Source organism: Ranitomeya imitator, chromosome 1 (assembly GCF_032444005.1).
Source record: "Ranitomeya imitator isolate aRanImi1 chromosome 1, aRanImi1.pri, whole genome shotgun sequence".
NCBI lineage: Eukaryota > Metazoa > Chordata > Amphibia > Anura > Dendrobatidae > Ranitomeya > Ranitomeya imitator.
This window is the reverse complement of record NC_091282.1, coordinates 620,876,165-620,892,842: the sequence shown is the minus strand read 5'-3', so window position 1 is coordinate 620,892,842 and position 16,678 is coordinate 620,876,165.

The following is a 16,678-nucleotide window of genomic DNA, read 5'->3' as shown; positions in this document are numbered from 1 at the left end:
TCCAGAGAAATACCCCACAGAAATAGCAGCCCCCCACATATAATGACGGTGAAATGAGAGGAAAGCACATACGCAGTATGAAAACAGTTTCAGCAAAATGAGGCCCGCTAAAGCTAGATAGCAGAGGATACAAAAGTGAACTGCGCGGTCAGCGAAAAACCCTTCAAAAAACCATCCTGAAATTACTTGAACTCATGTGCCAACTCATGGTACATGAGGAGCAATTTCAGCCCACTAGAGCAACCAGCAGCAAAGAATCACATATCTGCAGGCTGGACTAAAAAACCAAATAAAGCAAAACACCAAAACAGGAAAATCCAAACTTAGCTTGACCAAAAGGTTCTAGGAGCAGGGAGCAGAGGTAACAAGACACACTGGATACATTGATAACCGGCGAGGAAATGCCAGCAAAGCCAGGTTAAATAGGAAACTCCCATATCCTGATGGAACAGGTGGAACCCAGAGACCCAGGAAAGACAAGTCACCCAGTACCATCAGTAACCACCAGAGGGAGCCCAAAAACAGAACTCACAACACCGCCCCCAGCCTCTAAGGTAATTAATCTTTCCAATAGAATTTTGTCTCAATCCCAAATACATGAATTGAATAAGGGGCTTTCATTTTCACCAACAAGTAAATTTGATTATTTCACGCCCCTTAAGGATTTACATCTTTTTGCCCGTAAACTGATTTTTAAAAAAATCTTTAACAAAATCACTGATGATAATGTATCTTTAACCACAGAAGAACAAGAGGCGGTGAGGATTTTAGAGAGTCTTCTGGAGGAACAAGTACAATCTAAACCCGGTAAGTTACCCAAGTCAATCATTCCTCCATCTAATCGCTCCCCTCCGGTCTCAATGTATCCCAATGTTGAACTTTTCGTTAAATTGGTTGATGAAGAATTGAAACAAATTTCTATACAATTACCTTATGATAATCTGACTAGAGATGAGCGGGTTGCTCTGGATCAGCTAAAACGAATGGATGACGTTATTATAAAACCTTCATACAAAGGTGGGAACGTGGTCCTTTGGCCCAAAGCACAGTATGAAAAGGAAGTGAAAAAACATCTATATGACCATGTAACATATAAAAAACTAACTTTCAATCCTTTGTCTAGTTACCAGGCACAATTACAAATGATTCTTTCCGAGGCTGAATCCAAGGGCATTATTAACAAGAAGGAAATGGAATATCTGTACAAAAAACATCCAAGATTTGCTTCATTTTATCTATTGCCCAAAATACATAAAGACATTTCTAACCCACTGGGCAGACCTATAATTTCAGGTATTGACAGTATGTGTGAACCTGCATGCAAATTTAATGACCATATTTTAAGACCCTTGGTCGAAGTACTGCCATCTTATTTGAAAGATACGTCAGACATACTTAAAAAGATGGATGGGGTTCAAATTAATGAGGACACATTGATGGTGGTCTGTGACGTTGAATCCCTTTACACCTCAATAAGACATGAGGATGGCATGAGGGCGGTCGGTTACTTTTTGGAAATGTCTGATATAGAAGGGGATCTGGCCAAACTAATCATTGAACTACTCCATTTTATCTTAACTCATAATTTCTTTTTGTTCAAGGGGTCCTTCTTCCTACAGCTCCAGGGCACAGCTATGGGGGCGTCTTGTGCGCCCTCGTATGCTAACCTGTTCCTGGGGCTGTGGGAGAGGGACCTCTTTTTATCTGATGGCACTCCACAAATTGATAAGGTGCTATCATGGAGTCGTTTCATCGATGATATTTTTTTCTTATGGCAGGGCACCAATGATGATTTGTCTAATTTAATTTCTACTATCAACAGGAATGACCTTAATATCAAGTTGATGTACAAATCAGGGAGGCACAACATCGAATTCCTGGATGTTTTATTTGATATTAATGACAATGGTCAAGTTGTGACTGATGTTCATCGGAAATCCACCGCAGCCAACAGTTTATTACATGCTAGCTCTTCTCACCCTAGAAATCTGATTCGCAGTATCCCTACAGGACAATTCCTGAGAATGCGCAGAATATGCTCAAATGATACACTTTTTGAACACCAAGCAGAAGAACTCAAAGAACGATTTATTGAGCGTGGATACTTCGAAGCAACAATACAGAAAAGCTATCGCCATGCTAAATTTTCTAAACGGTCAGATCTCCTCTACCAACTGAAGAAAAGGAAAGATAACGATATGGTGAGATTCATATCAACCTTTAATGCCAGGAATGGGGAAATGTGGAGAGCACTCAACAAATATTGGGATATTCTGAGATTGGACAATACTCTCAACAACTTTATTCCTAAACATCCAGCAATTACCTATAGAAGGTCACGTAATTTAAGGGACATGTTGGTTCAGAGCAATCTGGAGGGACCCAAAGAAAGAACTATATTTAACTCGGGAAAACCCATATGGGGATGTAAACCGTGTGGATCCTGTGTGGCTTGCCCCAATATCAACACAGCACAAAATTTTGCCAACTCCTCTGATACAAAGACCTTTAAGATTACCCATAGTATCAACTGCAAAACGATGGGAGTAGCCTACTGTGCTAGTTGTCCTTGTAAAAAACTTTATGTCGGCATGACATCACATGAATTAAGGAGGAGAGTTAGAGAAGATGTACTGGATATTTAGTCTGCGGAGGGCATCACAAATATTGCTGAATTGAAGACGGTACCCCGTCACTTCAAGCTCTTCCATGGATGTGACTCATCCCTTCTTAAGGTAAGTGGTATTGATAGAATTATCATAGGGACTCGGGGCGGGGACTGGAAAAAACTTCTGGCACAGAGAGAAATACAGTGGATTTGCAAATTAGATACTGGGTCCCCTAAGGGCTTGAATGAAGCTCTTAGCTTCGTGCCCTTTCTGTAATTAGTTTCTTCTATATTATTATTCGCAATACTTTCAATGTTTTTATTGGTTTTATTAATTTCTGTTTTTGTCTTTGTTGTGTTTTTAGTTATTTTGCCGCTTGACATGATATCTATGGACTATATATACTTGTCGTGAAATTTCTACATTAGCTGTTATATATGGATCAGTCTCTTGTTCACATTCACATTATTTTCTTTCATGTTTTCATTTATTTTAGAAATATATATATATTTATTATTGTTATTATTGTGTAATATTTGTTTATTTCATTATTGCCTTGTGATGTGCACTTTATTGTATACACTTGGCCACTCTCTATATGGCGGGACTTTTTATAATATATACTTACCAATGTGCAATATTTGTTTATCTGAGTACTGTCTTATGATGTGCATTTTATTGTATATACTTGTCCGCTCTCTATATGGCGGGACTTTTTATAATATATACTTACCACTGTGCAATATTTGTTTATCTGAGTACTGTCTTATGAAGTGCATTTTATTGTATATGCTTGTCCGCTCTCTATATGGCGTTACTTTGATCTGGATATTTTCTACACACTTACACATTCACTCGGCTCGGATCTATTCGTTTAATCTTTGTCACCTGATCAGTGTTTTGTTCGGCTCCGTGACTCTGACTGTCCTCATCTCCGGTCATGTGACGCGCTCCATGGAGACGCATCCCTGGCTCCCGGAAGATGATGGCGGCTCTACCATGCATGGTAACTCGGTCTCGCTGCTAATTCGTCTATTTGCACAATGCACTTTCCTTGATTGGTCCTTCTGGATATATAATACGATGCGACGGGCTTACCTTCAGTCTCCCTCGTCAAAGCTGAAGCGAAACGCGCGTTGGGACATGCGGGCTTATCATCAGGGTATGTAAGATCATGGAAACATCTTATACGATCATGTTTGGTGCACCTTATAGTCATTAGACTTCATTTGTCTTTCTATTCCCCACCCTTATACTTCTTGGGAATCCATTTAATTATATCTACTTGGGGTAATAATATACTTTATCCATGCACAGTGTTCACTTTAAATTAGGTACTTACCTGATATATGCACTTTATATTGAATAGTGTATACTCAGTGCAATATAGTTTATTTGGTGCACTTTATAGTTATTTAGATTTTACTCCTTTTCTCATGTTACTTTAATTGGTAATTAATTTAGTCATATTTACTTGGGCAAACCATACTTGATCTAGGCATAGCATTTATTTCACTTTGGGTACTTACTTGAAATACCACTTTAGATATATGCACAGCGTTCACTTTACTTATTTGCTATATGCACTTTACTCTGGAAAGTGAACATTGAAATGAAATAAAATATACTTTAACCTCTGTTTATATATCTAATTAATGCCGAGGTCTTTTTGCTTATTATGAAATCTGAATAGTGACTATTCCAGACATAAATTATTGTTAAATTGGAGTATATAATTTAGTGTACATACTGTTGTGAATTCTGTTGTCGAGCTCCCTCCTGTGGTCGTGAATGGTACTTCGGTGAGTTCTGTCCGTGGGCTCCCTCTGGTGGCTGTGAATGGAGCTGCTGCTTCTGAGGTTCCTTACACAGGTGACGGGGTTTATCCTTTGGTTTGCTGCTCTATTTAACTCCACTTAGATCGTTACTCCATGCCAGCTGTCAATGTTTCTGCATTGCTTCAGTTCGCTCTTGGATCTTTCTGAGACCTGTCTCTTCCTGCAAGAAGCTAAGTCCCCGTTTGTTATTTTCTGTTCATGGTTTTCTAGTCCAGCTTGCTTTCATTATTTTGTCTTGCTAGCTGGAAGCTCTGGGATGCAGGGTGGCGCCTCCGCACCGTGAGTCGGTGCGGGGGTATTTTTGCACACTCTGCGTGGTCTTTTGTAGTTTTTGTGCTGACCGCAAAGATACCTTTCCTATCCTCTGTCTATTTAGTTAGTCTGGCCTCCCTGTGCTAAAACCTGTTTTCATTTCTGTGTTTGTGACTTTCATCTTAACTCACAGTTAATATATGTGGGGAGCTGCCTTTTCCTTTGGGGAATTTCTCTGAGGCAAGGTAGGCTTTACTTTCTTTCTCTAGGGCTAGCTAGTTCTTAGGCTGTGACGAGGCGCCTAGGGAGCGTCAGGAGCGCTCCACGGCTATTTCTAGTGTGTATGATAGGATTAGGGATTGCGGTCAGCAGAGCTCCCACATCCCAGAGCTTGTCCTGTTTGAGGTTTAACTATCAGGTCATTCCTGGTGCTCCTAACCACCAGGTCATAACAGTACAGCTGGCCCAAAGTATTAATGCATCTCAATAGAGGGATAAGAGAAGCTCTGAGACCATTTTTTTTCTTTGCACTGTGTTTTGTTTTTCTTTTCCCCTAGACCTTTGGGTGGTTCAGGACACAGGTGTAGAGATGGACATTCAAGGTCTGTCCTCTTGTGTGGATCATCTCACTGCAAGGGTACAAAACATTCAAGATTTTGTGGTTCAGAATCCTATGTTAGAGCCTAGAATTCCTATTCCTGATTTATTTTCTGGGAATAGAGCTAAGTTTCTGAATTTCAAAAATATTTGTAAACTGTTTCTAGCTTTGAAACCCCGCTCCTCTGGAGACCCCGCTCAACAAGTAAAAATCATTATTTCTTTGTTGGTGGTGACCCTCAAGACTGGGCATTTTCCCTTGCGCCAGGAGATCCTGCATTGCGTGATGTTGATGCGTTTTTTCTGGCGCTTGGATTGCTTTATGATGAACCAAATTCCGTGGATCAGGCAGAGAAAATCTTGCTGGCATTGTGTCAGGGTCAGGATGAAGCGGAGGTGTACTGTCAGAAGTTTATAAAGTGGTCGGTGCTTACTCAGTGGAATGAATGTGCCCTGGCGGCAATTTTCAGAAAGGGTCTTCCTGAAGCCCTTAAGGATGTCATGGTGGGATTTCCCACGCCTGCTGGTCTGAATGAGTCTATGTCCTTGGCCATTCAGATCGATCGGCGCTTGCGTGAGCGCAAAGCTGTGCACCATTTGGCGGTGTTCTCTGAGAATAGGCCTGAACCTATGCAGTGTGATAGGACTTTGACCAGAGCTGAACGGCAAGAACACAGACGTCGGAATAGACTGTGTTTTTACTGTGGTGAATCCACTCATACTATCTCCGATTGTCCTAAGCGCACTAAGCGGTTCGCTGGGTCTGCCACCATTGGTACAGTACAGTCTAAATTTCTTTTGTCCGTTACTCTGATTTGCTCTCTGTCGTCCTATTCTGTTATGGCATTTGTGGATTCAGGCGCTGCCCTGAATTTGATGGACTTAGAGTTTGCCAGGCGCTGTGGTTTTTCCTTGGAGTCCTTGCAGTGTCCTATTCCATTGAGAGGAATGGATGCTACACCTTTGGCCAAGAATAAGCCTCAATACTGGACGCAATTGACCATGTGCATGGCTCCTGCACATCAGGAGGATATTCGCTTTTTGGTGTTGCATAATCTGCATGATGTGGTCGTTTTGGGGTTGCCATGGCTACAAGTCCATAATCCAGTATTGGATTGGAAATCTATGTCTGTGTCCGGCTGGGGTTGTCAAGGGGTACATGGTGATGTTCCATTGTTGTCAATTTCGCCTTCTACTCCTTCTGAAGTCCCTGAGTTTTTTTCGGATTACCGGGATGTATTTGATGAGCCCAAATCCGGTGCCCTACCTCCTCATAGGGATTGCGATTGTGCTATTAATTTGATTCCCGGTAGTAAGTTTCCTAAGGGCCGACTGTTTAATTTATCTGTGCCAGAGCACGCTGCTATGCGGAGTTATATAAAGGAATCCTTGGAGAAGGGTCATATTCGCCCGTCGTCGTCACCATTGGGAGCAGGGTTCTTTTTTGTGGCCAAGAAGGATGGCTCTTTAAGACCTTGTATTGATTACCGCCTTCTTAATAAGATCACAGTCAAATTTCAGTATCCTTTGCCGATGATGTCCAATCTGTTTGCTCGGATTAAGGGGTCTAGTTGGTTCACCAAGATAGATCGTCGAGGGGCGTATAATCTTGTGCGAATTAAACAGGGCGATGAATGGAAAACAGCATTTAATACGCCCGAGGGCCATTTTGAGTACCTGGTTATGCCATTCGGGCTTTCTAATGCTCCATCTGTGTTTCAGTCCTTTATGCATGACATCTTCCGAGTGTACCTGGATAGATTCATGATTATATATTTGGATGACATTTTGGTCTTTTCAGATGATTGGGAGTCTCATGTGAAGCAGGTCAGAATGGTGTTCCAGGTCCTTCGTGCGAATTCCTTGTTTGTGAAGGGGTCTAAGTGTCTCCTTGGAGTTCAGAAGGTTTCGTTTTTGGGTTTCATTTTTTCCCCTTCTACTATCGAGATGGACCCTGTTAAGGTCCAGGCCATTTATGATTGGACTCAGCCGACATCGGTGAAGAGCCTACAAAAGTTCCTGGGCTTTGCTAATTTTTACCGTCGCTTCATCGCTAATTTTTCTAGTGTTGCTAAACCGTTGACTGATTTGACCAAGAAAAGTGCTGATGTGGTCAATTGGTCCTCTGCGGCTGTAGAGGCTTTTCAGGAGTTGAAGCGTCGTTTTTGTCTTCTGCCCCTGTGCCGTGCCAGCCAGATGTTTCGCTCCCGTTTCAGGTCGAGGTTGATGCTTCTGAGATTGGAGCAGGGGCTGTTTTGTCGCAAAGAAGTTCTGATGGCTCGGTGATGAAACCTTGTGCCTTCTTTTCTAGAAAATTCTCGCCTGCTGAGCGCAATTATGATGTTGGCAATCGAGAGTTGTTGGCCATGAAGTGGGCATTCGAGGAGTGGCGACATTGGCTTGAAGGAGCTAAACATCGCGTGGTGGTCTTGACGGATCACAAGAATTTGACTTATCTCGAGTCTGCCAAACGGTTGAATCCTAGACAGGCTCGATGGTCGCTCTTTTTCTCCCGTTTTGATTTTGTGGTTTCATACCTTCCGGGATCTAAGAATGTGAAGGCTGATGCCCTGTCAAGGAGTTTTGTGCCTGACTCTCCGGGTGTTCCGGAGCCGGCGGGTATTCTTAAAATAGGGGGTAATTTTGTCTGCCGTCTCCCCTGATTTGCGGCGCGTGCTGCAGAAGTTTCAGGCTGATAGACCTGACCATTGTCCAACGGAGAAACTGTTTGTCCCTGATAAATGGACGAGTAGAGTTATCTCTGAGGTTCATTGTTCGGTGTTGGCTGGTCATCCTGGAATCTTTGGTACCAGAGATTTGGTGGCTAGATCCTTTTGGTGGCCTTCTTTGTCACGGGATGTGCGTTCTTTTGTGCAGTCCTGTGGGACTTGTGCTCGGGCTAAGCCCTGCTGTTCTCGTGCCAGTGGGTTGCTTTTGCCCTTGCCGGTCCCGAAGAGGCCCTGGACGCATATTTCCATGGATTTTATTTCTGATCTCCCTGTTTCTCAAAGGATGTCGGTCATTTGGGTGGTTTGTGATCGCTTCTCTAAGATGGTCCATTTTGTACCCTTGTCTAAATTGCCTTCCTCCTCTGATTTGGTGCCATTATTTTTCCAGCATGTGGTTCGTTTGCATGGCATTCCAGAGAACATTGTCTCGGACAGAGGTTCCCAGTTTGTTTCAAGGTTTTGGCGGTCCTTTTGTGTGAAGATGGGCATTGATTTGTCTTTTTCTTCGGCTTTCCATCCTCAGACTAATGGCCAAACCGAACGAACTAATCAGACTTTGGAAACATATCTGAGATGCTTTGTTTCTGCTGATCAGGATGATTGGGTGTCCTTCTTGCCTTTGGCTGAGTTCGCCCTTAATAATCGGGCCAGCTCGGCTACTTTGGTTTCTCCTTTTTTCTGCAATTCTGGTTTCCATCCTCGTTTCTCTTCAGGGAAGGTTGAGCCTTCGGACTGTCCTGGTGTGGATACTGTGGTGGACAGGTTGCAGCAGATTTGGACTCATGTGGTGGACAGTTTGACATTGTCCCAGGAGAAGGCTCAACGTTTCGCTAACCGCCGGCGCTGTGTTGGTCCTCGACTTCGGGTTGGGGATTTGGTTTGGTTGTCATCTCGTCATGTTCCTATGAAGGTTTCCTCTCCGAAGTTTAAGCCTCGTTTCATTGGGCCATATAAGATTTTTGAAATTCTTAATCCTGTGTCATTTCGTTTGGACCTTCCAGCTTCTTTTGCCATCCATAATGTGTTCCATAGGTCGTTGTTGCGGAGATACGTGGCGCCTATGGTTCCCTCCATTGATCCTCCTGCCCCGGTGTTGGTCGAGGGGGAGTTGGAGTATGTGGTGGAGAAGATTTTGGATTCTCGTGTTTCAAGACGGAAACTCCAGTACCTGGTCAAGTGGAAGGGTTATGGTCAGGAGGATAATTCCTGGGTTTTTGCCTCTGATGTTCATGCTGCCGATCTAGTTCGTGCCTTTCATTTGGCTCATCCTGATCGGCCTGGGGGCTCTGGTGAGGGTTCGGTGACCCCTCCTCAAGGGGGGGGTACTGTTGTGAATTCTATTGTCGAGCTCCCTCCTGTGGTCGTGAATGGTACTTCGGTGAGTTCTGTCCGTGGGCTCCCTCTGGTGGCTGTGAATGGAGCTGCTGCTTCTGAGGTTTCTTACACAGGTGACGGGGTTTATCCTTTGGTTTGCTGCTCTATTTAACTCCACTTAGATCGTTACTCCATGCCAGCTGTCAATGTTTCTGCATTGCTTCAGTTCGCTCTTGGATCTTTCTGAGACCTGTCTCTTCCTGCAAGAAGCTAAGTCCCCGTTTGTTATTTTCTGTTCATGGTTTTCTAGTCCAGCTTGCTTTCATTATTTTGTCTTGCTAGCTGGAAGCTCTGGGATGCAGGGTGGCGCCTCCGCACCGTGAGTCGGTGCGGGGGTCTTTTTGCACACTCTGCGTGGTCTTTTGTAGTTTTTGTGCTGACCGCAAAGATACCTTTCCTATCCTCTGTCTATTTAGTTAAGTCTGGCCTCCCTGTGCTAAAACCTGTTTTCATTTCTGTGTTTGTGACTTTCATCTTAACTCATAGTTAATATATGTGGGGGGCTGCCTTTTCCTTTGGGGAATTTCTCTGAGGCAAGGTAGGCTTTACTTTCTTTCTCTAGGGCTAGCTAGTTCTTAGGCTGTGACGAGGCGCCTAGGGAGCGTCAGGAGCGCTCCACGGCTATTTCTAGTGTGTGTGATAGGATTAGGGATTGCGGTCAGCAGAGCTCCCACATCCCAGAGCTTGTCCTGTTTGAGGTTTAACTATCAGGTCATTCCTGATGCTCCTAACCACCAGGTCATAACAACATACCCTTTGATGAAAACCTGTACTCTATCGCCACCTGGTGGTCCTTTCCCTAATTTTAATATTGTGATTATTTTGTTCGCAATAAAATATATACTTTAGTCAAATTCTTTGGTTGGTGTTTCATATTTATAGGTATAGTATCTATTGGACGCAGACTGAAGCGACTTTTGGCTGTTTAATACAAAACAGATCTATACTCATCAAGTCAGGTGTCAGAAATAATGAATTCATGGTGCACATATAACAGCCTCATGAATCCACTATTTCTGACACATGTCCAGGTGAGTATAGATATGCCTTGTATGACCTCCATCGTCCCTTCACTTTCTGTGAAATGGATTACGTACACAAAAGAGAAAATGGAGGTTATACACGGCAGTTCTCTACTCACCAGGTCAGGTGTCCTAACTAATGAGTTTTCGGACACATGACCTGTTGAATATAGTTCTGTTTTGTATTACCGCCATTTTCTCTTCAGTCTGCAACACTAGTCACAGAGTAAGGAGAAGGAAGAGATTATAGAGAAAATACAAGTATAAATTTTTTTGGCCACCTTATATCTAGTGTTGAGCAATACCTTCCGATATTTGAAAGTATCTGTATCGGATGGTATCGTCCGATATCCGAAAAATATCAGATATCGCCGATACCGATATCCGATACCCAGGCTCCGACTGGCCCACCGGAGAACCAGAGGATTCTCCGGTGGGTCCTGGCACTGACACCTGCTGGCATACTGGCGAGCAGCTGCCTAGGGCCCCCACTGCTCCAGGGGCCCCCAGCCAGTGGCTATAGGGCCCCTGAGTCAAGGGGGCCTGCCCTGTGCCAGTAGCAGCAGCTGGAGGCAGGATCCTCCTGTCCCCGCTGCTAAAGCAAAATGAATATTTACACTTCCCCATGCCCCTATGGGCGTGGAGAGGAGTGAATACCATTTCTCTTTAATAGCAGGCAGCGTTAGCCGCAGGGTGCAGGTAACACTGCCGGCATGTAAAGTCGCACCACACACACACACAAAGTAACGCACACACACACACACACTCACACAGCACAGCACACACGCAGGCACACAGACTCACAGAGCAGCTCACCTCCCGGCGTCCTGCTTCCTGTCAGAGACAGCCCAGCTGGATGACGTCATCATCCAGCGTGCTGCTGTCTCAGTCAGAAAGCTTCCAGGAATCCAGCGAGGAAGAGGCTGCAGGGGTGAGCGGATGCTGCAGGGAGGTGAGCTGTGCTGTGTGCCTGCGTGTGTGTGTGTGTGTGTGCATGTGTGTGAGCTGTGTGTGTAGTGAAGGACAATGATATTGGTAGGGGGAGACAATGATGGAGGTGATGGGCAATGATGGTGGGGGGAAGACAGTGATGGAGGTGATGGGCAATGATGGTGGGGGAGGCAATGATGGAGGTGATAGGCAATGATGGTAGGGAGGCAATGATGGAGGTGATGGGCAATGATGGTGGTGGGGGAGGCAATGATGGAGGTGATGGGCAATGATGGTGGTGGGGGAGACAATGATGGAGGTGATGGGCAATGATGGGGGAAGACAATGATGGAGGTGATGGGCAATGATGGTGATGGTGGGGAGGCAATGATGGAGGTGAGGGGAGGCAATGATGGAAGTGATGGGAAATGATGGTGGAGGAGGAAATTATGGAGGTGATGGGCAATCATGGTGAGGGAGGGAATGATGGAGGTGATGGGCAATGATGGTGGTGAGGCAATGATGGAGGTGATGGGCAATGATGGTGGTGGGGGGAGGCAATGATGGAGGTGATGGGCAATGGTGGAGGTGGGAGGCAATGATAAAGGTGTTGAAATGGGCAATGGTGGTGGAGGAGGCAATGATGGAGGTGATGGGCAATGATGGAGGTGGACAGGGGCTGCATTACACTTTATGAGGGGGCTACATTATATTCTGTGGGGGAATGCATTATTCCCAGGGGACTACAATATATTATTGGGGGCTACATCATACTATGTGAGGGGGCTACAGTATACTCTATGGGGGGCTGCATTATATTCTGTGGTGGGGCTGCATTCTCTCAGTTGACTACATTATATTCTGTCGTGGCTGCATTATACTATATGAGGGGGGCTGCATTATATGCTATGAGGGTGCTACATTATATTCTATGGTGGGGACTGCATTATACCTGAGGGGGTTGCATTATATTTTGTGGGGTGCTGCATTATATTCTATGAGAGGGGACTGCGTTATATTTTATGAGGGGGCTAAATAATATTCTGTGAGGGGGCTAAATTATATTCTGTGAGGGGGGCTACCCCAACTCCTGCTACATAATTAAGACGTGAACAACCTTATATTATACCCTGATATTAGCGCCCTGATATTAGCACTTTTTACTGCACAATTGGTGGTCTTGCATCTATTTCTATGTAGCTACATAGTGGGCCCCAAGAATGATTTTCTCTGGTGGGCCCAAGGTGCTCCAGTCCGACGCTGCCGATACCAATACAAGTCAATGTGACACAAATATCGGAATGTATCCTGTAATGGATCCCAGGGTCTGAAGGAGAGGAAACTCTCCTTCAGGCCCTGGGATCCATATTCATGTGTAAAATAAAGAATAAAAATAAAAAATATTGATATACTCACCCTCGGATGCGCTCTGGTTGTAACCGCTGCAACTGCCATGATTCCCTTCCTAAGAATGAGCGCGTGAAGGACCTTCGATGATGTTGCGGCTTGTGATTGGTCACGTGACCGCTCATGTGACCGCTCACGTGACCAATCACAAGCCGCGACGTCATCGCAGGTCCTTCACGCACTCATTCAAGGGAAGCATGGCGGTTGCAGCGGTTTCAACCAGGGCACATCCGAGGGTGAGTATATCAATATTTTTTATTTTTATTCTTTATTTTACACATGAATCTTCATCCCGATACCGATTCCCGATATCACAAAAATATCGGAACTCGGTATCGGAATTCCGATATCGCAAATATCGGCCGATACCCGATACTTGCGGTATCGGAATGCTCAACACTATTTATCTCTATACCAAGCACACACAAAGCTGCAGTGTTGTACTTGCGAACTACTGGGGCTATGAGGTGGCAAAAAAATAAAGTGTGCGGCACAGTGTTTTATTTGGTGCACGGCGTGTGTTGCTGGCGACGAAATACACAATTAACCAAACATTTTTGGGGGCAAAAAACATTATTATTTATTTTTACAGCAAAAAAAAAATTAACTGCGCCTGCTTTGGGTAGAGTGCCGGAAACGGGGGGTATGTAGCTGTGCAGCTTGACTCACTGTGGACGACGCAGGGGTGGCACAAGAAGGGGCAATTAAATTACTGGGGTCTGGCAGTTCGGGGATGGGGCTCGACGAATGAGAGGGCAGAGACACACTGGAAGGGTGAAACAAACCAGACATTACAGACAAATTGGGAGGTGAGGGGGGAGGGATAGCAATAGTCCTCTGTTTCTTTTTGCCTTTCCCTTTTTGGGATCGGCACTGCGGTACAGGCAGAGGTGTATCTAGCCGTTCTTGCACCCGGGGCAAAGGACCAGTTTGGCGCCCCCCGCCAAACCTCCCCCATTTGAACCTTAACGCTATTGAATCTGCTGCGTTCACCGTTACCGCTCATTACAGTAATGAATATGCGGCTCCACCCCTATGGGAGGTGGAGCCGCATATTCATTACTGTAATGAGCGGTACGATGTGACCGCTCAATACAGGGAGAAGCAGGGGAGCCGGACACCTGCAGAGACCGCGCCAGAAGCAGGTGAGCATAATTAGACAGCCCCCGCTCCTCCTCCCCTGCCGACTCACCCCTGGGTATGACTCGACGAGGAGCCTCCTTGGACCGCCGCATCATCAGGCGGCCTGCTGGCGCCCCCTGTCGGCTGCGCCCGGGGCACATGCCCCGGCTGCCCCCCCTGGATACGCCACTGGGTATGGGGAGCCTCGTTGGGCTAATTTCTATCGGCGACCCGTCAAGGTCCGTGTGCCGCTGCATAGTTGTGATGGTGGGGAAGGCCATGCCAGGGTCCATGTTCCGCTGCTGCTGCATGGTTGTGGTGGTGGGGATGGCCATGCCAGGGTCCGTGTGCCGCTGCTGCATGGTTGTGGTGGTGGGGAAGGCCATGCCAGGGTCCGGCTGCTGCTATTGCTGCTGCTGCATGCTGGTGGCAGTGGAGGATATCCAAGTAGGATCAGCAGTTGTCATGGTGGTGGTGGTGGGCTGTCCAACAGCACTCGGCATGGTGGTGGTGCTGTACTGGTGTCCGGCAGTGCTTGGAATGGAGGTGGCCGTGCAGTGTTATGCTGCAGAGCTCGACATTGACATCAAGCGTGACAGTGTAGGCACAGGTGGATATGCCGCCACTGTCTGCTGAAAATACCGTCTCTGCTGCATAGCCTGCACGTAAGTAGCATTGCAGGCCTGCATGACACTAAGCTGGAGATCAGGAGTAAGGTGTTCCGACATGCCCTGTTCAATTTGATTAAACAAATGATGTACTGGCCTCTGGAGGTCGGCTTTTACTTGGTCAAGGCTTTTGGTGACCTCCTCGATACGTGTATTCATATGGCTAATGGCAGTATCCAGGCGGTCACCCATCGCCTTGAGTCCATCGTGAAAAACCGAGCTCAAGTGCAAAAACTCGGGCATGAGTGATCTGTCCGAGGCCCTCTGCCGCTGCCGGGAAGAGCCCCTCAAAAAAGGGGCAGAGGATTGGGAAAGGGGAACACCTGAAGGACCAGCTTCCTGGTCCCCAGTTTGTGTGGCAGGCCCCCTTTCTGCAGCGCTGCTGGATGGCTGGGACGGGTCTGTGGCTGTCTGATGAAGGACCACTCCAGAACTAGGGTCACGAGTGCTGCTCCATGTGCTGTGAAAAAAGAAAACAAAAGTTAATACCAAACATTTACAAAACGCCAAATCTTGTGGAATAGAAACATACAGATTATTGCAATACAACACAACCTAATACACCAAAAAAATACTTACGTTCTCTGGGCAAGGACCGGTCTCAAAAATGCCAGAATGCTGTGATATTATATATTCAGATCCTTGCTCCAGAACCACTAGGAACACGGCTCTCTTGACGAAGGTCCTTGTTGAAGCGGTCCTTCATCAAACGCCAACGTGTTTTGACTTTGAGCACTGTTGAAAAAAACAAAAATAATGGTTAATGTGTGATCCCTGCCAAGGTCTCTGCTGCATCACACTGCATTGCAATACTTACCAAATGCATTTCGGACCCGAGTCGGGGCATTGTCCCAGCCATCCCACATCGCTTTGGCCAACTCATTCCATAGCTGCCGGATCGTCACGTTCACCGAGTGCTGCGGAACCCGGGTGTCCCACAATGGGACTCGCTCATGGACCAGGGAGATAAGGAGGTCATTTTCAATTAGGTCCTCATCCCATTCTGAAACCTAAAAAATAAATAAAGACATTAATGTTGGAGACATTAACATAAGGAAAAGAAAGAAAACAGAGGCAGAGAAATGGCATGAATATTGAAAGTCAAGAAAAAAAGGAGTCCAGAAGAAAAATGTAAAGAAAGAGGAAAGTAAAGAAATGAAGATTCAAGAATAGTAAAGTGAGGATACAATAAACAGTCAGCCACGTATATGTACACGCTGCTGCCTTGCCACCCGACCGTGAACCCGCTGCTCCTTCTCAGCTTCTGCCGCAGTGGAAGAAGTGCTCTAAAAAAAAGGGGAAAAAAATTGTCATATGTGTAGATGTGACAGTGAATACTTACTAATCTGAGCAGGTGAGTACTCACTTCACTGACATGTTCGGCTTGTGCAGGCCCAGGCCTTTGCTCCTCCTCAGAAGAAGATGACATTCTGATGCATGCAGAAAGAAAAAAATGGCAGAAATTAGGACATATAGAGACAGGAAATAGAAAATAAAGACATTGGCTAGGATATACTTACATTGTTCAGAGTGTAGATTCCTTCCTGTGTCTGCTCTTCTGCGTCTGGAAAGCTTGTCTGTCTGCTGAGTAGTGACCTGCAAATGTCCACTCCCTCGCTTTATCACTTTGTATGTGAGGGGTGGCTAATTAGTGTCTAGACATGTTTTCCTATGATGCAACGCATGCGTTCACAAACGCAAGAAAACGCATGTGCTTGCGGCTGCATGCGTTCACATAGACCGTAATGCGTTTTTTTGCCGCATTTCTTCCGCTAACAACCGCATATGTTTCTAGGAGGCAAATTGATGCCTCTAAAATCACTATATGTTGCGTTTACCGCGCCAAAACGCAGACGATGAAACGACGCATGCGTCGTCAAACGTGGCAAAACACAACCGATCACAGACACATGCGTCCCTAATGTTAAATATAGGAATACACAACGCATGCGGATAATTGCAGACGAAAAGCTGCGGACACAACCGCAAATGTGAAACTGGCCTAAGCGACATTTATAAACGCTGTACATAACCCTTTTCTCATGTCTAGCACCATTAAATAAATGGTGCAATATACATACAAATTCAGAATAAGATAAATAATAATAGTGTCAAAATATTGTTCTTACT